Here is a 23,596-nt window from a genome sequence, read left to right on the forward strand (position 1 = left end):
AAGTGGGACTCAAACCCACGAACCAAGAGATCATGACCTGAGCTGAAGTCTGATGTTTAACTGACTGAGCCACCCAGACACCCCACAACTCTTTTTTTTTTTTAATGTGCTATTGGATTCTGTTCGCTATTTTTCTCTCATGGTGTTTGCACTGCTATTCATAAAATCAATCTGTAGTTGTTTCTTTTGTGTACTTTTAATCCAATTTTAGTACCAATAAATAAAAAATTATTGGTTTAAGTGGAAGACTGCCTGATATGTGAAAATAAATGAAAGAGTGGCCAACAATAATGATACTTAATACTGGCAAAGATGACAGTGAAACAGAATTTTTTCTGAGATTCTTTCACAACTAAGATATTCATCTATCAAAAATAATATGTAACCTCTTTTTCATAAAGACTGGACCCTCCCTACGAATTCTTTTCATGGCTTCTTTTTATTTGATGTAAACATCAGCCTTTTGCATATGACATGTTTTACATTCATAATCCATTAAATTAAGTTGTGTCATTGGTTATTTAATTAAAAAAAAAAAGCTAAATCTAGTAAAGATATAAGTACATTCACAGGCCACAGAATTAGTAAAACAACCAAAACACTTAAGTACTTTATGATTCTCCTCGTTATTCCTGAAATTCAACATAAAAGTTGAGTTCTCATTTTACTTGGCTCTAATATTAACATTATCATTGTATTGAATTCCATTGTGTGTTGCAAAGTTGAACCTCAAGATGTAGGATTATACGGCCATAAATTAGAATTATTTGACATGTGTCAATAAAATAACATTGCCAAGCACTAAAACACTTTGGCTTTGTGTCAAGTCTGAGGTCAGGATTTGTAAGAATGACATAGTCCTTTTTCTTCTGCTTATTGCTATGGCCCTGAGGCTGTAGTAACCAGATGTCTGGCATTTTGCATTTAAAGGTCTCACAGTTTTAGCAGATAAAGTCTCAATTTTTCTTTCTCTAACTGAAAGCTATAGTTTCCACTAAAACACACTTCTTTTTATTAATCTTATTTTTTTTTCTATAATCTATCATCAACAATGAAAAATTTTTAAAAATGGAACTTATTGTACATTTGAATTACCTTTTTTACTAAGAGTCAAAGAATAAGTATATTTAATTTTTCCCTTCTGCTGTTTAAATTGTGTTGTGTAAATCTTAGATACTGTTTGAAATTTAATCTCCCTAGGCAGTGTAAGCAATTCGATGGTAGCTTCTTATCTCTTCATCTCTGAATTTCCAGTCCCCAAATGCTTAAGCAGTACGCAATAAATATGTTGAAAGAATAAATAAATGCACGAATCTAGAGCTAACATCATTTGAAATCAACACCTTCTAAGACATCTCCGTACTGTGATTCAAAAACAAAGCAATACCAAAACAACAACAACAGCAAGAACAGTAACAGCATCAACACTGGCCTGCATTAGTTTACTAAAAGATTGTTGGTTAAATCTCTGTAGGGGAATTTATAGTTGGACCTACTATCATAGCTAAAGAGAATTGAATCTCATAGATATTTAGCTATATTTTAATGGTATATAGGAGGAGATGAGGATCCAAAATGCACTCGTAGGGACAATAGAAACTTTATCATTAAGTTCCCTTTATTAAATTTTAAAATTAAATTTTATTGGGGTAATTATGACCAACCATCTGGGTTTTATCTGAGTAACTCAAGGACCATAAGGGCTCTGTTGCATCCACAGTAATCTTTATTTCTGGGGGGAAAAGAGCCTTTTATAAAATATGGGAAGAGATTGTAAACACTATCTAATGAGCAACTGAATCCCAGAATAGTCTTATAAAAATAGAGTAAAAAAACAGAGGCCGTGAAAACACCAACACTGATTTCAGGTCAGTCACAACAGATACGCAGATGAACCTGGGGCATTGCGTTGCACCAGAAATGAAGAAATATTAACAATTACTCAAGGGTATATCAAAAGGATTCAGGAATCAAGTGGAAGAGGCTCCCACTGGCCAAAGATGAAATAGTTTGAGTATTCTTAGGAATAAGTGAAGTGCACTGAAACACTTACGTGTTTAGAACCCATAATTTATCACATATGTGCACACACATGTCTGTCATTGCCTTCACGGTTCACCTTTAGAGGATGTTGAGAAAAACATCTCAGTCATTTTAAAACCAGTAATAAAGGTTTATTTTTGTTTATTATTATTGTTGTTGTTGTTTATTAATTTTATTATTATTGTTATAATCTTTGTTTATTAACAAAGATTTGTCCTGCCTTTCCTCCATGAACTGTACCTCAAAGTAATCCCATAGTGGATATTGGAAGTTTCTCAATATATAACCATCCTAGCCAATATATGAAGAAGAAATGATCGAATACGACTATCATTTTGCCATTCTTTGCGAACTAATAACTCTAAGAAATAATTACCAAATGCGGTTAACACCACAAATACTGAGATAACCAGACAGGCATATCTGCTGGTGGAAAGACACAGCACCACCTAGGAAGTTGGCTTGCCAAAAAATTAATTCTGAATCTGACCAAGACATTAGATGGCCCACCTGCCTACATGAAACATTGGAGACAACGGGATACGTTAAGTGACATTCTGAAGATTCAGAAGACATCACCCAGGCAATGATACACTCTAAAACAGTGCTTCTCAAAATGTGGTCTCCAAAGTGAAAGGCTTGGGAATTGTTACCAGTCCATAGTGAGATAAGGATCTTGTGTCAGATTGTAAATCAATTATATAACTAGGCACGCTCTTCAGTTCGGCTGAAGGAAGCTGTGTGTCATTATCATTCTGAGTCAACACGCTTATCTCCCACAGGCCAGCACTAGTGCCAAAATGACCTGGTCTCTTAAAATTTATTAAAACAGAGGAAATAAAACTCACAGATTAAAAAAGATGTAATAATGGTATCAACTAATTGCAATAGGTTAAGTGTATTTTTAGGCTGACTTAAATTATGATGAACATGTATAAGGAAATGAAGAAAACGTGAACACTGACCAATAATATTAATGAATAAGGGCATTGTGGCTATAGCTAATACTTGGAGACATAATTTGGAATTATTATGAATGAAATGAAATGATGTCTAGAACTTATTTCACAATAATATGGAAGGATGTGCGAAGTGATTTTATGTAAAAAGTGTAACAGTAGCAGGATCAGACATTTGTTGAAGTTAAGCTGGATGGTAGATACATGTCCTTTCTTTACATTATTTTCTCTACTTTTGTATATGTTAAAATTTTCCAAAATAAAAGGTTAAGAACATGCTTATAATTTTCTTTGCCAAAAAACGTGTTTTTCTAACATTGAAATTTAGCTGGTGTATAAGGACATATATGGAATGTTCCTATAACCCACTATCATGGGTTGAATTACGTTCCTCAAAAACATACGTAAAAGCCCTACCCTGGTACTTGTGACTATGACCTTATTTGGAAAGAGTTTTGGAGACCTAATTAAGCTAAGCTGAAGTCAGTGGGGTGGGCCCTCATCCAATATGGCCAGAGTCCTTACAAGCAGAGAGAAATTTGGATACAGAGAATCCAGAAGATGAAGGCAGAGATTGGAATGACACATCCATAAGCCAAGAACACCAAGAAGAGACACGGGAAGAGAGATGTGCAACAGATTCTCCCACAGGGTGCTCAGAAGAAACCAATCCTGTTGACACCTTGCTTTCAGACCTCTGTCCTCCAGAATGGTGAGACAATAATCTTTGATAGTTTGAAGACAACCAGGTTACAGCACTTTGTTACAGCATCCCTAAGAAACTAATAACAGCTTCTGAGCTCGTTAAGACTGGTGCCTATGTGTCTGTATGTTGGGGGAAATGAGGCAGGGAGAGGGTGGTTCACTGTGTTTTTCCAAAAGCCTTTTTATCAAAAATAATGTCATCTTTTACAGTTGACTGGTTGTTGACTTTTTTATTTTCAGATTTCAACCCTGCGCTCTCTTTTTTAAAAGTCCCAAAGCTTAAGAAGAGACAGCTACAGCACTTACTCGTGAAGCAGGAAGAAAAAAAAAAAAATCCCAAACTTTTACAAAGGAAATGGGCATTTTTCCTGTGAGATAAACCATAACTATTCAAAGCACACCAAAACAACTGGACATTATAAATGAAAATCTGATTTCTTGGTGAACTTTTAAAAATGTGGTCAGCTAATTAGATGGACATCCTCTGGGCCAATGTTTTCTAGTCCTGTGTTCTACCAGGCACTTGTAGATGGCCAGCTTTTGAAAAACATTGTAATGAAATCCGATCTATCTGTGCTTACAGATCCATGTTTGTGCGCACAGATTCGTGGCACAGGAGGCTTTTTAAAAACTGCATTCCTTACTACAATTGGGAGGATAAAAGAAGAAAAGGAAGCCGAAGTGGGACAGGGGTCCAGAAAAGAAAAAAAAAAAAGATAAATTAAAAGAGAAAAGCTCCTAATGGGCTGCAAACCCGTGGCCCCTTTTCTCTGCTTGGGCTCCTGCACGGTTAATACCGGTTTGCTTTGTGGCGAATAGATTTGATGTCTTATGTCTGCAGTGGATCCTCTGGAGTGACTAGAGAGTTCCTTCTGTGACCCGGCAAAGACCTAAGTGAAACAGATCTTGTTCCTTTACAGAATGATAGTATGAGAAACAGAAAATCAGTCCTGAGAAAAGGAGGACTCAAAGTTTCCTAGAAGAGGATCCCAGGGAATTAAACCCAACCCCAAATAAGTTTATCTCGCTGTTCACAGCCGTAAGTTTTGCTGGCAGTTCTTAACTCCTGGCACCACTCAAAGTTTCGTCAGTGGTGAGACAACTCATTGTTTTCCTTTCAACGCCTTCTCGGAGTGCAATGTATGGTACTTTCTGCTGCCTTCCAGCAGCTGCTGTCATGCTCCACAGGAAGTTTTCCAAGTTCTTCAGAGCTGCACCAGGGAAATAAACAGAGGAATGGAAACACATTGTCACCCTGTCCCCCCACCCCGGCCACCTAGGTGCCCCTTAAGCTCTTTAATATCAGAGGCCTAATGTTCAATCCGACTGTATTCTGACGTATCCTGAGGCTATATAGTATCCACCATCACTCTTTCAAGGGAAGGCCAGGAGTGAGAGGCGAGTATATTTAACAAAACAGGGGAACAAGCATTTTGATTTAGATGATGTTGTTTTGTAAAGAACCATAAAATATTTTAGCTCGGACAATTTCCAAAATTTCAAGCTGAGGGATAAAATTTGACTCAACAATATGATACATGTTTATGACTCCAGTTTCATGTTTTCTCAAGTCAACATTAGAGAAGAGATGACATATCATGATAAAGAAGGGAATTGAGTGACCAGAAAGATAAAGTAGAATGGCAAGAAAGAAACCAAGGGAGGATACAGAAAGAGAAGAGGAGAGCAAAGGAGAAACGTATCCGTTCAGTACATTTTGAGGTTGTTAGTTGATTTATTTGGGTCACCTAGAGTGACCTGATCGTTGGCAATGTTAATTAGCTTATTAGTCATTGCTCACAACTTTTACTTCTTAAACTTAAACCTAAGGTTCTCAGTTCTGGGTACACATTGTAACCATATGGAGGCTTAACAAAAAAAATACAATGTCTAGATACTTTTGTTTAATATGGGTACGGACTGGGAATGTGTTTTTTAAAAGTTCCTCAGATAAATGTAACGTACAGCCAAGGTTGAAGAAGCTGCCATGATGCTTCCATGACTGACAAAGCCATAGCACCCTCCTCCAAAATAAGGAATGAACAGGACTCTCAGAACTGTGGGAACTACCCATATTTTAGACCAGTGGCTCTCAAAACAAGGCGTGCATCAATAGCCCTATGGAACATTTTATGAGTACCGATTCTTCTAAAAAAAAATTTAAGTTTATTTACTTAGAGAGAGAGCACAAGTGGGGTAGGGGCAGAGAGAGAAGGGAGAGAGAGAGAACCCCAAGCAGGCTCCGCACTGTCAGCACAGAGCCTGAGGTAGGGCTCGAACTCATGAACTGTGAGATCTTGACCTGAGCCGAAACCAAGCGTCAGATGCTTAAATGAGCGAGCCACCCAGGAGCCCCAAGGACCGAGTTTTGATCCCCATGTTAGTGATTCTGATTCAGTACGTTTTGAGGGTTTGCCTCATCGTTCGTGTTTTGAAAAGCCTTCATGGATGGCTCTGAAGTAAAACAAGCACATACAGCCACTAACTTCGATATTCATTCAGACACTGAGAGTCAGGAAAGTATCAGAAAAAGAGAGGGTCTTTACCAGACCTAGAAATTGCCAGTGCTGCCATAACAGAGTAACACAACTGCAACACAGAGTTGTGTTGTTTCACAGTTCTGGCAGCTAGAAGTCCGAGATCAAGATGTCAGCCTGACTGGTTCCTTTTGAGGGTGATGAGCAACAGTCCGTTCCGTACTTCTCCCCGAGCTTCTGGAGGTTTGCTGCCAATCTCTGGCATTCCTTGGCTTGTAGATCTCTGCTTTCAGGTTCTCATGGCATTCTCCCTGTGTACTTGTCTGTGCCCAAATTTCCTATTTTTTTAAGGACACCAATTATATTGGATTAGGGCCCATCTCAGTGATCTCATTTTAATTAATTACCTCCATAGAGATCCTCGTTCCAAATAAGGTCAAATTCTGAGGTCCTACTGGTGGTTAGGACCTCCACGTGAATTTTAGGAAGACACAACTCAACTGGGAACATCAGATGTCTCCTCTTCTTTCTCCAAAAATACTTTGGCATGGGTAATATCTGCACTGTCAGTTCTCCAGGAATTAGATTTCAATAAAATACAAGTAGTGTGAATTGTCCAGGACCCAACCTGAATCTTATTTGTAACGTGAAAGGCTTTAGAAATCGGATTTTCTAGTTTATCTATCGACCATTGTAATCAGATAAAACTGTAGTTAACACATTTTACAATTGCCTCTCTGTTTGCAAACATCAGCGGGGACTTCATAACATGCTAAGTTTTAAGAATGCTCTGCCTTGGAGACATTTTTAAACTAAAATGGTAGTGATAAAACAGTGGCATCTTACATGAAAAATATTGAGCTTTTCCCTCATAAAAAGGTTGCTACTGCCCATAAGTTACTTTCCAGGTTTGAGATCAATTTTGTAAGGCAGCCCATAATCCTGAGGATAACAAATATTCTTTGCGATTCGTCAGTTATCATGCTCATTTGGCTCGTACTTTTTTCCCCCCTCGCCCCTTTCTTTCTGACAGCTGAGTGTCTTTGGACATATGTGGCTATCTGAGATAGTGAGATCTGACCTAGAGTCAGCAAACCACCTACCTAATTAAACAGATCCTTGAAAATAAAATATAGAACATTCTCTTCCTCACCCCACAGTTTCTAATTAGAATTTTTATTTTTTGTAAAAACAAAAAACAAACAAAAAAACCCTGAGAACGTTTCAACTGGTCTAACTGGCATAAAGTCTGAATAAAGTTTTTTCAAAACTGTTTCAACATACTAATGTTTCCTGATTTTTGAAGGGAAAATTGGAAAATAACATCACCTCGACACAGAGGAGAATCTAGTGCTAGCAAGTTCGAATGCAAACAAATCAATTAAATTTCAGAATTCAACAAATGAAGAAACACTAAAAGCGTACCTATTTTATTTTGGATCTGGAAGAGGAGAGCTAAGGGAGAAATAATGGAGGAGATTAAGATAAGAACCGGTTTCATGGCAGTTTCAACAACTGTCATCATCTGCTCATGGGAAAAAGGATGTCAGAGCAAGAGACCTTAAAAAAGAAGAAATAAACAGACTTGAGCCCAAACACTAAGCTGTGGGATTTGGGTTTGTTCTGGGGTTTCACGATTTCTCTTTGGGGACTTTGCTTTAAGATGGAGTTTTGTATTAAACCTTCTGCCTCCCTGAAGTGATTCCATGTTTTATAAGAGAGGGAGCAAGGAGTGTGTGTGCATGCATGCGTGTGCACGTGTGTGTGTGTGCATGTGTGTGTGTGTGTGTGTGATTTTTGGATTGTGTGAATGTTGCCTTTTCTCTGATATACAAAAGCAGCATAGTTTATATGCACATACTTTCTACCTAGAGAGAAATGAACCCAGAATTGAGGGGACGTTTTGGCTGAGAGCCTCAGTTGGGATGTGGAAAGCAAACAGAATAAGGTTAGTTGAAGGTTAAGCTGCGTTGTATTGATGTAGTAATGTTGTCTTTAGAACAAATTAGCTCACTGGGACTTGGTGACACAGTGGAGTATTAAACCCTTCTTTACGAAAAGAACATGTGCAGGTTGTTTCTAGCTTGAAAAATGCCAGTGAAAAATTACACAAAGATCAAGCTTGAAAAATGTTTACTTTGCAGAATATCATTTAAAAATGGAATCTCAATTTTGTTGGCAGCTCAGTTTTTTAAAAGGGCTATTTATTCTAGACTCCTGAAGCATATGGTTTATTGCAGTTTATATGGTGTATTGGAACTCACGAGCTTGAGCACCTTAGGGAATGTTTGTTTTTATTTTTTTTTAAAGGTGGTTGGGCTGAAATTCAGTATGAATCATATAAGAGAGATTTAGAAGTACGTGAAGATAAATGTTTCCCATGTGACACCGCACAGCACATCTGGAAGGGGATCCTATATAAATAAATACTTGAAAAGACCATAGTTTTAACAGATATCAATAAGGAATAGAATTGTGTTTTTCCTTAATTTGAGAAGGAAATATAGTTTTTTTTTTATATATACTAAAAAGAATACTATCTTCCCATGCAAATTTCTGGAAGCTCCATTAGTGTGGAAATAGTCCTATTATTAATAATTCTTTCGCATTGATTCACTGTTTCATTTGCTCATTACTGAGTATCGGCCTATTACAGCTGCTATTCTGCTGGGCTCAACGGATATAAAACAGTAAAACACCTTTCTTGCTCTAAGATGTTTCTCAGGTTAGTCATCAATATATTTTTTAAAAAATGTGACTTCCATGCGTGTCAACTGATGCCCCCCCCCCAACAAAATTATGTGTATTAAGACTCTATCTAGTCTTGTGAAGAATTTCTCTTTTCTCTTTCACATTATTTTAAAATTTTTAAATTTACTCCCCACACCCCTCTGTTGCCAGGAATATATCTATATGACTTGGTAATCCCTAAAATGTGCCTCTTACTTTGTTACAAATAGAAAAATATTCATTGAATAAAATACGTTTCATTTCTGGTTTGAATCAAAGAATCTTCCAGTTTTATTCCTTCTTAATCTTTTTTTCCCTTTCTTTTCTTTTTTTTTTTTCTTTTCAAGATTACTTTTTTTTTTTTTTAAGAGCAATCTTAGGGGCGCCTGGGTGGCTCAGTCGGTTGAGCGTCTAACTTTGGCTCAGGTCATGATCTCGCGGTCTGTGAGTTCGAGCCTTGCCTTGGGCTCTGTGTTGACAGCTCAGAGCCTGGAGCCTGCTTCGGATTCTGTGTCTCCCTCTCTCTGCCCCTCCCCCGCTCATGCTCTGTTTCTCTCTCTGTCAAAAATAAATAAACATTAAAATTTTTTAAAGAGCAATTTTAGTTCACGACAAAATAAAGAGGACGGTATAGAGACTTCCTGTACCCTCCCACCCCACACATGCATAGTTACCAGCACAGCCTCCCCTATGGTCAGTACTATTCCCCGGAATGATACATGTCTTACCAGGGAGGAACCGACACTGACACGTCATAATTAACAAAAGTCCATAGTTTACTTTAGGTTTCACTCTTGGTACTGTAAATTTTGTGTTTGGACAAATGTATAATGACATTCTTACATTGTTTTGATATCATAGAGAGTATCTTCACTGCCCTACAAATCTGTGCTCTGCCTATTCATCCCTCCCCCCAGTCCCACTCCTGGGACCAGTCTTTTTATTGTGTCCATATATGTGTCCATTTTCCAGAATGTTATATAGTTGGAACCATGCAGTATGTAGCCTTTTCAGAGTAGCTTCTGTCACTTAGTAATATGTTTTAGGGCTCTTTTATGCCCTTTCATGGGTTTATAGCTCATTTCCTTTTAGCTTTTAGTGCTGTAAAACATTCCATTTTCTGGATATTTATCAATCCACTTACTGAAAGACATGCGGTTGCTTCCAACTCCCGGCAATTATAAATAAAGTTATATGAACACCACGTGCAGGTTTTTGTGTGGACATTAAGTTTTCATCTTGTCTGGGTAAATATCAAGAGTGCAATTGCTGGATCATATGATAAGAGCGTGTTTAGTTTTGTAAGGAACTGTCAAAGTGTCTTCCTAAGTGGCTGCACCATTTTTGCATTTCCACAAGCAACAAATGAGAGTTCCTGTTCCTCTACTCACGGCATGCACTGTTGTCAGTGTCCCAGATTTGGCCACTCTAATAGGTGTGCAGTGAGTGATATCTCACTGGTGTTTCAATTTTCATTTCCCTGATGACACACAGTGTGGAGCGTTCCCCTTAATGTCTTAAATACACACGTACATGTAGTTTTGGTTTTAGTTCAGACACACCTCAGGTTTGTTATTATTGTTGTCATTGCTCTTTTGTTTATTTGTTTGTTTATTTATTTATTTATTAATGTTCATTTATTTTTAAGAGAGAGAGCACGAGCAAGGGAGGGGCAGAGAGAGAGGGGAGACAGAGGATCGCGAGTAGGCTCCATACTGACAGCAGAGAGCCCAGTGTGGGGCTGGAGCTCCCAAAGTGAGATCATGACCTGAGCTGAAGTCAGATGCTTAAGCAGCTAAGCCACCAGGGGCCCTACTATTTTATTTTTAAAATCAACTAAATATCGGACTTTCAGTACAGTAAAAATTCAGACTTGTATTTTTTTAGGCATGATATTCAATACTTCCCAATGTACAATTTCTCTAGTCTGGCAAAGAGTGTTTGAGAGCACATAGCACCTTCATAAAGTATGCAAACAAGAAATTGACATTGAAGAAAATGGATAGTAACTTTCTTTCCTTTAAAAATATTACATTAAATGTTACATTAAATACATTTGATATGTAGCCAGATAATCAAGCTACAATTATACTGTTAGTGACTGAATACTAGTAGATAATCTCTTTCTCAGCACCTCCCTGACTCCTTATCTCAGTGCCTAGAACAGTATCTAGTACCTAGTAGTGGTATTTAATAACATTATTTTTTAATGAATGAATGGATGGGTGGGTGAATTAATTACTCTAACAAGCATGTTTTGTAATTGTCAGTTATTCAATATTTACAACTGATATATTTCATATTTATAAAAGCAAAAACTTACTTTTTTTAAAAAAAAATTTTTTTTTAATGTTTATTTATTTTTGAGACAGAGAGAGACAGAGCATGAACGGGGGAGGGTCAGAGAGAGGGGGAGACACAGAATCCGAAACAGGCTCCAGGCTCTGAGCTGTCAGCCCAGAGCCCGATGCAGGGCTCGAACTCACAGACCGTGAGATCATGATCTGAGCCGAAGTCGGACGCTTAACCGACTGAGCCACCCAGGCGCCCCCAAAAACTTACTCTTTTTAAAATGTTTGACAGAATAAATTTATTGATCTAGAAGTTATAAAAGACAGATATTTAGAAAAAACTGTATCTCCTGCCTTTCTATGGCCTCTTTTCTACCTCTTTACTTTTTCTTTAGATAATAGCAGGGGAAGAAAGAAACGCCTTTTTAACCACCCCCTAAGAATAACAGTAACATAATTAGCATAGTGTGTATCTTTAAACAAATAAAATTCATCTGAAAACCTGTTATAGGTTCTTTTCTAATTGTGTTTATGTTTGAGAATACTAGAGTGAAGCCTTTTACTGTAAACTTATTGTTTTTCATATTTTTTCAATAAAATTAATAAAGTTGGATCTGTTATTCTTGACATTTGATAAATGAGCTAATAAAGGGGAGTTTCTTCTCTAACAAGCAGTATCATTCCTTATGATAGTACTTCATTATTCTAAGATACTTTCCAAAAGAAACAATTAAAATTTATAACTCTAATAGTGAGGAGAAGCTAAGATATCTCCTAAAGTATATTTTGCTGATTTTATCATACACTTCCCAATAAAAACTTTCCCCAGAAGCTTAAGTATAATCTAATAGTTTAACGTATAGTATCTCACTTAATACACTTCTGGGTTTTTTTAATTTGCATTTGTTGGCATGGTATTTTGTGTTTTTCCCCAAGTTTGGTCATTAAAGAAATGATCTGCTTTCTCATTGTAATTGCATATGAGAAACTGATTTACTGTAGCTTTTAGGTAAAAAGGCCAAATTTAGTTGACTCATTTCAGAGAAATGTTTCTGTAATGAATTAGAGTAATTTATATTGTTTTAATAAACTGTAGTCATATTCCTGGTCGCCTTCAATGGTCTTTATATTAATAATTGTGTCATGTACTGTTTCTTATAGATCATGCCCCGTTTCTCCATCAGTAAAAAGAAGACGATGACAATGATCATTCATGACGGTAGAGAAGTAAACACTTCCATTCGTGCTTGGTACCATGAATGGCACAAAGTAAGTAACGCTATTTATTATTATAAATAAAAATTGTCCGACATGCTTCAGATTTACAGGTAATATCACTAAGAATCAAAAAAGAAAGTAAAGGGAATTTTTGGAGAGAGGATTTACACTACATGAGCACCTATGCTGGTGCATTAAATATTATCTTTATTTACTCTTAACCCCAACCCTTTGAGATCATTGTATTAGCCAAGATAAGAAGTATGAAGTATCTAGCCCTCACCACATCCCAGCGGTTTAACATACTGCGTATTTTCTTTTCACTCACGTCACTCAGACACACTGAGAGCCAGCTGTTCCTGTAGAGTGCTCTGTCCTCTTCTGGGGCTCCAAATGCTAACACTAGTCCTCTGTCTCCAAGGAGCAGATAGAGAAGAGAAGGCCGGATTAAAGAAAAGATCAAATTTAGGGGCAAAATTAAAACAGTGATGTCTGACTCTCCAACCTAGCTCTTTCTTAAATTGTACTATCTATTCCTTTCTGTGTCCCTATCATTTCACATGATGCATTTGGATTATTCATTCAACAAAGTTCTCCCCATTGGTTCACACAGTATATTAGCTGAATGAGTTGAATATTTAATTTACTAACGTAAGTAGTCACTATTCACCTATAGGTATTACTCAGAAAAATAAGAATCTAAAACAACTTCCTCCAAATTAGTTTGATTCTATGGTTCTATAAATTTTGTGTCATATTATGGTGTAATTATGCTAGGATTTATTTATTATTTGAAATTAGGATTACTGTGTTTCCAATGAAAGTGAAAATATAACAAAATATTGGGTTATACTCTATTTTGTGCTTTTCTTCTTTTTAATGTTTATTTCTTTATTTTTGAGAGAGACAGAGACAGAGAGAATCCCAAGCAGTCTCTGCGCTTTATTTTGTACTTTTCTACTGAAGCGAAAAAGAGAAAGCTAGCCTTCATTTAGATTTAAACTTTAAAAACGAATTGTTTCTTCTCAAACTTCTCTTTTGCCACCTAGGAAAAGATGTAAATGGCAAGATTTCAGATTCTTCCTGGTAACTGTGAAATCCTGAACACTTCTTCCTTGAAAACACTGGAATTGATAGAGTAGGGTATTAGACACAAAGTACAGAAGAGATATTGGACTGGAGTGAAAAATTGAGATTATAAATTTACGAATTATTTACAAAACCAGGATTCAGATCCTGTGAGCCTACAAGTAGGTTTAGAATAAAAAGCGTAACCAGAATCCCAGAGGACATCAATGCTTATTGTGCAGATACATGTCTTTTGAATTAACCCTGCTTTAAATAGATGCTAACCATTTTAAGAATATTTGCAACCCTGGGGTCTCCTATCTATTGGGCCTATGCCCTAAAATGTCTAAAAAAAAAATTTACTTGGACTCTAATTGTGTTGCATTTTTCAATTATCAAAGCAAAGTCGTGAGGTCTCCAAAATTTCTTTTTTGCTCACTCATGGAGAGTGAGCTTGTGTTTCACCTCAAGTACTTTAATTTTTACATTGAGAATAGCCTGTTTTTAAAACTTTGATGTTTTGTTGGTTTCATATTGTTCTAAATGATCTGTGAAACAAAAGCAAAACTTGGACAGCTGCATACCCCTTATAGGACAAAATTGGATACAAGAATGAATGACCTTCCCTAGACACCTAAGGGCCAGTTCTGCTTTTGAAGAGTGCATTCCCATATAGAATGTGTTTCACTGAACTCAGTTCACAAAGGAGAGAATTATACAAAGTAGCAGACAAGAGAGTTTAATTATCAAAGTGAACATGGAATTCTAAAATCACTGAGGTAAGCCAAGAACAATAAACACAGAAGCAAGTTTTGTACATTCATTTCTTTGGTTTTTAGTTACTGTTAGTCAAGCTCATTTCTGCACCACATACACTAAAATTGGAAAGACACAGAGAAGATGAGTAGGGCCCCTGTACAATGATGATGCCCAAATTGGTGAAGTGTTCCATATTTAGCTACAGTTAGCCACATACTTTTCAAGTTATGTCTATACTACATGCACACATTACACAAGTGATGCTTCCTTTTATTTATATATCATTTTGCAAAACACAGCACATTCAAACAGGATGTGGCAGAGTATTTGTCTAGAGAAGGAACAGACAAATCTTAGTTGTTTTTTTGTTAACATGCATTGTCTCGTTTCATAGTCACCAGCCTGTGAGTACATGTTACTAGTGCTTCTATTCTAAGGGAGGAAATGAAAGATTAAAAAACCTAAACGATTTTTTATTGAAGCACGATTGACATAAAATTTCCTATTATTTACAGGTGTACATCATACTTATTTGGTATTTTTACACATTACAAAATTATTCCCATGAGAAGTCTAGTTACCATCTGTCACCATATAAAGTTATCATAATATTGTTGACTATATTCCCTGTGCTATATTTTACAACGCCATGACTTATTTATTGTATAACTGGACGTTTTTTCTTTGTTCATTCACTCCTATTAAAGCCAAGAATTCGTTTAAAGTCTTATGAGGCCAGGTGTCTCTTCATTAGCTTTTCTCTACCTACTATAGTCTTTATCTGACTCTCTTCTTTCCAGTACATGCACAGTCCAGTTTTGAGCAAAATTTATTCCTGGGTAAAGAATATATACAACTTAGAGAACAGGCATGGCTGTTTATGGGCCATATATGTGCCTGTTTCAGACATGATTATGTCTTAATAGGAAATTAAAAATGTGCAAGTACCATGGTATAGGGTTTTTATTAGCATCCAATAAGTAGAAGGCTCAAAATGCAAATAGGGGTTGCTTGGATTCTAATAAATTCTTCTTGAGAAATAGTATGTCCCAAGTTTTAATGATACTTCAGATTAAAGTTAGACATTCCCATAATCTTATTTCAGCTAATGAGATATGAAATCACTTCCTGTTAGAGCAACCATTTCCATAAATGCCAGTGTTTATGTTTCCAGTATTAAAAAAATTTCAACCGTCTTAGTCTCAGTGTACTCAAATTTAGTACCAGGTTGCCAGCTGAAACCCTGAAATGGTACCTGGCCACCTACCTTTATTCATAGACCAATAAAATCTAGAGCCTTAAAAATGCCATCACCTTGTTTGACTGCACTGAACTGTGAAACCTGGAAGGATGTAGAAACCAGAACAGGCTGCTAAAATGAAGTCATCTTGCTAAAGGGACAATCTGTAATGGGGCATTGTGCTGACAGGTCTGCAAGTCTATGGTCTACAGTTGGTGTGTATGTTTGAGTTCAAAACAGACCTTGTGTGTGACAAAAACAGCATTATTCTCAACAGTTGAGGGAACTTGATGGATACTGCTTCTCCAAACTCTGGAAAATTAAAATTGAGGCCCTATGGAAAGGTCTATTCATGTAGCACGCTCTGGTCTTGTAAAGAAATCATGGTGTATATAGAAAAAATGGTCTACACATGCTTGCTGAACTTGAAGAACTCTCTGTATATTCCAAATTTTAAAAAAAGTTATTATAATATTTGTCTCCTGATCATTAAAAGGCTTATCTCAGTTTAAACTCTAAACCATATTTCATAATGCATTGCTTATAGTGAAAAAATTAAAATGATATTAAATAGCATTGACCCAAAAGTCTGGGTGGAATTGTTTATCTAGAACCTGATACTCTGTTGACAGAAATAGCATAGTATATTGAGTAGTTTCAGGAGACACAAAGGTTTCTTTTCTTTCTTTCTTTCTTTTTTTTTTTTTTTGTAATGCATACTTTATGCTCTTATGTGTAATGTTATATGATCAACATAAGGAGATTTTCACTTTGATTTTTTTTTAATTGTCAAACAGAAGTATGCATGTGCCAAAAAATCTTTCATTTTCAAGTATTTGTTTATGGTAGATTTCCAGATACCTCAAAAATTAGACATGTTCCATGTTAACTTATAGATCAGACAATTCTTCTCCCCTAGTAAAAGCAGAATTTATTTTCCTCAGTGGAAAGGATTTGTCCCGACAGACTTCGACAGCCATCTTGGGTGGATGAAAATCAGAGAATAAGAACCATAGCCCTAGCTCTGCCAGGTTTGTTCATCCCTCTAGATGGGTTTTCCCATATGGAAGATGCAGGACTTGTAGTCCACAGTAAGAGTTAATCTTTACTGAGAACTTGCTTTGTGTCAGGCACAATAGCTCTACATAGTCACTCCTAATATTAATCCCATTTTATGGATGAGGACAATTGAGACACAGAAAGGTAAAATAACCCTCGTAAATAATTAGAAAGAAAGCCTGAATTTGAACCAAGGCTCCACGACCCATGCAAAACTACAACTTATTCAGCCTTCCCGAACTGTTTTCGAGCTATGAACAAAATAAATGATCCTACATCTTGCCTTGTTATAGTTTGCTGTTTAAATCTTTGTGCTTGAATTAGGATTATGTTTTCCCACATGTATTTTTAAAAGTTTTAACGTTTATTTACTTATTTAGAGAGGCAGGGGGAGGGAGGGAAGGAAGGAGGGAGAGAATCCCAATGCAGGGCTCAAACCCCCAAACCGCAAGATCATGACCTGAGCCGAAACCAAGAGTCAGAGGCTGAACCGACTGAGCCACCCAGGTGCCCCTCCCATATCTTTTTATAGTAAACACTCTGTTAAAGAGTTGGCATGTAAGTAGGATCATATTAAGCACTGTACTGTCAAGTTAAAGACAGCTTCTTTTTCTATTCTTTAGTTCTTCTGAGAAGGAAGAGCTGACCTACTTCCTGTATTTACAACCAAGCAAAGAGGAAGGACTTAATAGTCATAAAAAAGAAAATAATGTCAGGAAAAAAAATGAAAAACTAACATGGCCTATTTCCATATCCAAGTAGCAGGCTTATTCAAAAATAAATCAAGTTCTTTCAATTTGCCTTGTCCAGCATCGGGAGATACAAAAGCCAAACAAACTTCCTGGTCATTTTTAAAGTTATATCTAATAGAAGCAAATTCTAGTTGAATATATATGGATAGATAGAATTAATTTTATGGAATAAAGTCACGTGGAATAGATGAATAGTTAGTAATTTAGATGGCTCCAAGAGCTCTGAAGTGCCCCAAATCACACCCTAAATTAAAAACACTAGTTCAGTCGAAATGGAAACACTGGCTGAACCTAATAAAACCAATCAATTATTCTGGACTTTAGATGTGAAAAGCAAAGTTATCAGCTGTTATTTGGTTTAAAGAAAAGTTTTAAATTTGACCAACATACGTTTTTAAAATTTTCCTGCCTTTTGCCAGCTCCAAATGGAGAACTCCAGTCCATTTCATAAGCTTTTCAGTGCGCTCACAAGTAGGTCCTATCAGAAAAGAAAGTCACAAGCAAGTATCCCAAATGAACATGGATGCAAAATCCTCAACAAAATATTAGCAAACTGACTTCAACAATACATTAAAAGAACCAACCATACAGCGGGATCAAGTAGGGTTTACCCTGAGATGCAAGGATGTTTCAACATCTGCTAATCAGTCAATCAATGTCATACATCACAGTAACGAAACCAAGGATAGAAATCATAGGATCTTTTCATTAGATGCAGAAAACCCATTGACAAAATTCCACATGCATTCATAATAACTCTGCAAACTGGTTATAGAGGGGATACACCTTAACAAAATAAAGGCCATATACAACAAATCCACAGCCAACATATACAACATATACAAAAAATCCACAGTCAACAGTGAAAAGCTTTTCCTTTAAGATCAGAAACAAAACAAGGATGCTCACTCTTAACCACTTTTACATACTACTGGAAGTGCTAGCCAGAGCAATTAGACAGAAAAAATAAAGGCATCCAAATTAGAAAGGAAGAAGGAAATTGTCACTATTTGCAGACGACATGATATTATATGTTGAAAACCCTAAAGACTGTACCAAAAAACTTATTAGAACTTAGTGAATTCAGTCAGGTCACAAGATCTAAAATCAATAAATAAAAATCAGCTGTGTTTCTATAAGTCAACAATCAACTATAAGAAAGGGAAATTAAGAAATGATTCCATCTATAATTTCATCAAAATGAATAAAATACTCAGGAATAAATTTAAGCAAGAAGATAAAATATCTGTACATTAAAACCTGTAGGATATTGATAAAAGAAATTGAAGGAAACACAAATAGCAAAAAAAGGAAAGACATTTCATGCTCATGTATTAGAAGTAACATTGTTAAAATGTCCATACTATCCAATGCAATCTAGAAACTCGATGCAATCCTATCAAAATTACAATGGCATTTTTCACAGAAATAGACTAAACAATCTTAAATTTGGTATGGAACCAGAAAAGACCTGAAATATCTAAAGCAATCTCGAGAAAGAACAAGAAATCTAGAAGCATCACTCTTTTTAATTTCAAATTATACTATAAAGCTATATCAAAGCAATATGGGGGCATCTAGGTGGCTCAGTTGCTTAGCTTCTGACTCTTGACTTTTGGTTCTGGTCATGATCTTATGGTTGTGGGATTGAGCTCTGCATTGGGCTCTGTGCTGAGCATGGAGCCTGCTTGAGATTCTCTCTCTCTTTCTCTTTCTGCCCCTCCCATTCTTGTGCTCTTTCTCTCTTTCAAAATAAATAAATAAACACTAAAAACAAAAAACAAAACAAACAAACAAAAAAACCCCAAAACAGTAGCATATTGGCATATAGAATAGAGAGCTCAGGAATAAACCCATACAAATGTGGTCAATTAATTTATGACAAAGAAGTCAAGAATGTACAACGTGGAAAGAATCGTGTCCTTCGCAAATGGCGTTAGGGGAGCCTGGGTGGCTTAGTTGGTTAAGTGTCCAAGTCTTGGTTTCGGCTCAAGTCACGAACTCACAGTTTGTGAGTTCGAGCCCCTCGTAGGGTTCTGTGCTGTCAGTGTGGATGGATCCTGTTTGGGATTTTCTTTCTCTCCCTCTCTCTCTGGCCCTCCCCTGCTTGTACTCATTCTGTCAAAATAAATAAAAAAACTTAAAAAAAAATGGTGTTGGGAAAACTGGACTGTCACATGTAAAAGAACGAAACCGGACTCCTATCTTATACTATACAGGAAAATCAACTAGAAATGGATTAAAGACTTGAATATAAAATCAGAAACCATAAAACTCCTGGAAGAAAACATGAGGGTTAAGCTCCTTGACATTGATCTTGGCAATAATTTTGTGGATTTATCACCAAAAGCAAAGTCATCAAAACCAAAAATTAACAAGTAGGACTACTTCAAAATAAAATACTTCTTCACAGCAGAGGAAACCATCAACAAAACACAAAAGCAACCTATAGGATGGAAGACAATATTTTCAAATGACTTATCTGAGAAGGGGTTAGCATCCAAAATATATATAGAACTCATACAACTCAAAGTGCAAAAACATTTTTTTTTAATAGGCAGAGGCACTAAATAGACATTTTTGCAAAGAAGACAAATAGCCAACACGTGCCTGAAAAGATACTCAACATCACTAATCATCAGGAAAACGACAATTCAAAAGCACAATGAGTTATCACCTCAAGCCTTTCAGACTATCTTCAAAAAGACGAACGATAGCAAGAGTTTGCGAAGATGTGGAGAAAAAGGAACCCATGTGCAATATTGGTGGGAATGTAAATTGGTGCAGACACTATGAAAAACAGTATAGAAGTTCCTCAAAATATTAAAAATAGAACTACCATATGATTCAGCAATTCCACCTCTGGGTACATATCAAAGGAAATGAAACCACTACCTGAAAGAAGTATCTGAAACTCCATGCTCACTGCAGCATTATTTACAGTAGCCAAGACATGGAAACAACCTAAGTGCCTGTCGATGGATGGACACAAAAAGAAAATGTGGGGTATATGTGTGTATGTGTGTGTATATATATATATATATATATATATATATATATACATATATATATGTATATATATATGTATATATATTACATATATAAGTATTTATATATACATATAAATATATAAGTAAATATATAAATACATATATGTATATATGTGTGTGTGTGTGTGTATATATATATATATATATATATGTCAGACAGAAAAACAAATTCTGTATAATCTCACCTATATGTGGAATCTAAAAAGGCCAGACTCAGAAACGGAGAACAGTTTGGTGGTTGCTAGAGGCAGGTGGTGGGGGCTGGGGGAAATGGGTGAAGGTGATGGACAGCATGGTGACTATAGTTGACAATACTGTGTTTTATTTTTGAAAGTTTCTAAAAGAGTAGATCTTAAAAGTGCTCATTACGTGAAGAACCAATTGTAACTATGAGGTGGTGGCTGCTAACTAAACTGAATGGGATGATCATTTCACAATATGCGCACGTCTCAAATAATTACGTTGTACAGCTTTAATAGTATCATGTTCCATGTCAGTTATATCTCAATAAAACTGGAAAAGATGAAATTCCAAAATAATCAATTTAGAAAGGAAAAAGTATGCGTAAGCTGAAAAAATAGATTGGAATAAATCATGCAGACTAAAGTTTATAGAGGAAAAGAAAAAAATTAAAGAGAAACACATGTAAGAGACAAACAGGAGGTATGATAGAGGGTCTAACAACATGCGTGCTGTGTTTCTAAAAGAAGAACAAGAATGGACTACAAAAGATACTTGGTGATAAGAATAAGAATTTCCACACCAATGGGGAAATCAAGTCTGAGATTCTAAAGTGTATTCCAATAAGAATTTTTTTAAACATTTTTTTAATGTTTATTTTTGAGAGAGAGACACAGAGCATGAGTGCGGAAGGGGCAGAGAGCGAGGGAGACACAGAATCAGAGCAGGCTCCAGGCTCTGCACTGTCGGCACAGAGCACAATGTGGGGCTCAAACTCACAAGCTATGACATCATGATCTGAGCTGAAGTCGGATGCTTAACTGAGCCAACCCGGCGCCCCAAGAATTTTTTTGTTCAGTGAGGAAAAATAGCATACCAAATCACGATGGGGTAAACAAACAAAAGTGAAAAGAGAAGACAGAGAAAAATTTCGAAAGCAGCCTGAGACAAATAGCACAGTATTCACAGAGGGGCAACAATAGTATCAACAGCTGAAAATAGAAAAAAAGAAAAAAGAAATAAAAAAATAAGACAATGGAATATTTAAAGTGCTAAAGGAAAATAATCTGCAACTGAAAATTTTCAACCAAAAAAACTGTACTTCAGAAATGAAGGCGAAATAAAAGTATTTTTAGACAAATCAAAACAGAAAATTCATTACCACCTACACGCTATGCAGGAAATGCTGAAGGGTGCTCTTTAGTCAAAAGAAAAATGATTCCATCTGGAATATCAGTAGTGCAGACACCAGTCGACTTACAGTATAAACTACCATACTATGATTTGAGGAATTTCTTTTTACCTCTAACGATTTTTGCTTTATAAATTTTAATTCCATATCATTTAAAGCATAAATACATATGGATGCCATAACTTCTTGATAAATGTCATCTTTTAGCCCTGAGTTTTCATGCTCAGTCCAACAGAATGCTTTTTTACTCAGAAACATATTTAAGTAGTTATCACGGTTATCAGTGCAGGTATTAATAAATTTATTTTTGTCCATTCATTTGGGGTAATTTGTCTGTTATGTGTATCTAGTAATAAAAAATGCAACTGATTTTTTTAAATTGGATTTTTAGAATTTGTGCCTTTCTATATTTGAGGATTTAATTCATCCCACTTATTATGTTTATTGACCTGTTTGACCCTTTCTTGCCATTTTTCTGCAGGTTTTATATTTGCTGTGTCTGAATTTCATATTCTTATTGGTAGTTTGATTACTCAATTTATTCTATTCCTTTTGTCATCTCATGGGCTTAAAACTCTGTGTGTGTGTGTGTGTGTGTGTATCTTTTTTACTCTAGATTACACTCATAACTTTTTACAAATGAATTTAATTTGTTGTTCAATATCAAGGATTAAACTATACTTGCACAGTCCTCTAATGAAACAAGACAGTCATGTTATTACCTATCCTCTTCACCATATCTAATTAAAATCAAATTGAAATTTATTTCCAGGTTGGTTTGATTTGTTTGCATTTGCATCATGGCCCTATCAGTTTAGAAGTCTTTTCTTACATTGTATTAAATTTCAGATTTACACTGGCAGAGATTGCTTAGGTATCCCCACAGGTTTTCTTTTTCTTTGCTCCTCGTTTTTTCTTATATTGCGTGTACACTCTCTTTTATCCGCTCTTCCTCTCGCCAGATTCTATTGCCAAAAAATTTTGTTCAGAGACAGTGAGTATGTACTTTCTAAGTAGCAGTACATCTGAAATATGTGTTTTATGCATACGTACTGTCTTCCCTTAGCACTTTAGGGGTGCCTGAGTGGCTCAGTTGGTTAAGCATCTGACTCTTGATTTCGGCTCAGGTCGTGATCTCACAGTGGTGAGATAGAGTCCTGCATCAGGCTCTGTGCTGACAGCGTGGAACCTGCTTGGGATTCTCTTTGTCCCTCTCTCTCTCTGCCCCTCTCCTGCTCATGTGTGCATGCTCCCTCTCTCTCTCTCAAAAAAAAAAAAAAAAAAGAAAAGAAAAGACAAAAAGGAAAAAAAAGTTGAGCCTTTCTGGAGGGACCAAATAAAATGAATGGTGCTACACACTGGTGGACATCGTGAGTCTCAGTGCTATAGATTCTACTGCCATTTCCATCATAACCTTGTGCGGAAGGCTCACCTCAGGGTTCGTCAATACAGATACGACGATTTGGAAGCCTGGTTGACTTATTTATCATCAGGTTTTGTGCAGTTGATCAATGTGTGGCAGCACGTCTAGATTTAATAGAAAGCATCAGCAAGGAATCATTGTCACTGACATCCATCTCGTGACCACCTCGTGCACCCCCTTGTTAAGTCACCTAATAGACATTACTTCTGTGAGAAAGGTTCAATTATGGGAGTGGTGCTTGCTACAAGCACTCACTGGTCAGGCAGGAAGCACTGTTCACATTTTCAATTTTAAACTTCTTTGAAGGAAGCTGTGAGACGGAGTTTCGAGTACGAGGCACTGAAACAAATTAACAGCGACGCTTTTGCCTCGCCGCGATTGTCCCCCATTCAAGTCTGCAGTTTTTCAGTTTCTCATTGTTTGCCTCTCGTTAGCATTTTCACCTAAAAG

General features: G+C 36.3%; 1 long non-coding RNA gene and 1 other non-coding gene across 2 annotated transcripts in view; both read left to right on the top strand.

Annotated features, from left to right (window-relative positions):
- Positions 1–12,364: 12,364 nt before the first annotated feature.
- The window catches only part of LOC128775307 (uncharacterized), an 86,289-nt gene continuing 75,057 nt past the window's right edge, over positions 12,365–23,596 (top strand). Inside the window, exon 1 of the long non-coding RNA XR_008419940.1 lies at positions 12,365–12,474. This is a non-coding gene — a long non-coding RNA (uncharacterized LOC128775307). The remainder of the gene's footprint in view (positions 12,475–23,596) is intronic.
- On the top strand, positions 14,346–14,449 carry LOC128775405 (U6 spliceosomal RNA). The gene has a single exon (XR_008420128.1). It is a non-coding gene; the product is annotated as a U6 spliceosomal RNA (small nuclear RNA).

This window comes from Panthera pardus, unplaced genomic scaffold (assembly GCF_024362965.1).
Source record: "Panthera pardus isolate Hobbes unplaced genomic scaffold, ASM2436296v1 HiC_scaffold_7, whole genome shotgun sequence".
In the NCBI taxonomy this organism is placed as follows: Eukaryota; Metazoa; Chordata; class Mammalia; order Carnivora; family Felidae; genus Panthera; species Panthera pardus.